General features: G+C 32.4%; 1 protein-coding gene across 4 annotated transcripts in view; it reads left to right on the top strand.

Annotated features, from left to right (window-relative positions):
• The window catches only part of GRIA2 (glutamate ionotropic receptor AMPA type subunit 2), a 78,832-nt gene extending 77,834 nt beyond the window's left edge, over nucleotides 1-998 (top strand). For all 4 annotated transcript variants that reach the window (XM_083755549.1, XM_083755551.1, XM_083755548.1 and 1 more), the window contains exon 16: nucleotides 1-998. This exon is cut by the window's left edge and continues 1,949 nt beyond it. The gene's annotated coding sequence lies outside the window, so the exon portion shown is untranslated.
• The last annotated feature ends 253 nt before the right edge of the window (nucleotides 999-1,251 follow it).

Raw genomic sequence — 1,251 nt, 5'->3', positions numbered from 1 at the left:
AGGTGTATGTAGGTTTCATTCACCACCCTCATGCACACAGAACTGATAGTTGTGACAACTTTTGATGCTGATTTCCTGTGGTATCGCACCTTCTAATGGTAAAAACTTCCCATTTCTCAGGAGCCAATTTATGGTGATCTACAGTTGCCCTGTCCACATCTAATCAGGAAAGTGCGGTGCAGTAGACTGCATTGGGTATTAGTATCGTTCCATGCTTCAGTGGCCATTTATAGTCATTTTTATATGATACTCCCAGCCAATTTCCTTTTGACAAAAGAGATCATTTCACTCCTGCATACAATGGAAAATTTATTTTATTGTACCTCTGGGCCTACTTCTCTTAAAAGTGTAGTGTACAAATCTTTCTTTGTCAAGCCTGAACTACTGTATATAAAGGAAATAATGTAAAGTTATATTTTCATGTTTTTATACTTACCAACATGATGAGAATACATAATGTATGGGTATTTCAATATTTCAGTTGCCAATAATGTTGACTGGGTTATAGACATCTCAATTTTTTTTGGAACAAAAAGGTAATCATAATTTAATATCCATGTTACAGTACACCAGTATATTGCTATATAAAGTATTCTGTGTGCATTTAAGTGGAAACAATAGTGAAGAATGATGACAGCTGTCTAGGGGTTTTTAAAATTCATTTTATAGGAAACTGTTATGGAACAACCAAAATGTTTTGAACTAATTCTTGTGTAAATTTCAAAATGTCCTTTACTGTACCCTTTTGTTTACACAGTATATGGTATCTTTATTTCTGCTTTGTTAAGTGGGTATCAGTACAAAGCTGGTCATTCACTTTTAAAGGCTTGTAAAGCCAGAATCATTTCCAGTTTTTCATGTGTACTTATATGAAAGAAAGAAAGAAAAACCCGCTTCTGATTTATTTTTAAATCTAACACATGATGGCTTTTCTGAAGTGTTGTACAAACTTCAATCATACATAAAATTTTGTTCTTTTTTAAAAAGGCAAATTATTATTAAGTGGTTTGTTTAGTATTATTTATATATGGTACATACTCAGAGAAACATGCTTTGAGATGTTTTTTATTAAAAAAAAAAAAAGGAAAAACTCTTCCTAAAGCAGAAGAATATTCTCATTTGAAATTTGCCTGGGAGATCCTACCAAGGAACTATATGCCCTCCCATGGGACATATTCTAACATCTACTGTATGCAAACTGTACATATATATAATTCACAATATAAGATTCTCGTTGTTAGTTGTATCACA

This window comes from Podarcis gaigeae (genome assembly GCF_964106915.1).
Source record: "Podarcis gaigeae genome assembly, chromosome: 9".
Taxonomy (NCBI): Eukaryota; Metazoa; Chordata; class Lepidosauria; order Squamata; family Lacertidae; genus Podarcis; species Podarcis gaigeae.
Note: the sequence above shows the minus strand (reverse complement) of the source record. Positions and strands in the feature narration are given on the sequence as shown.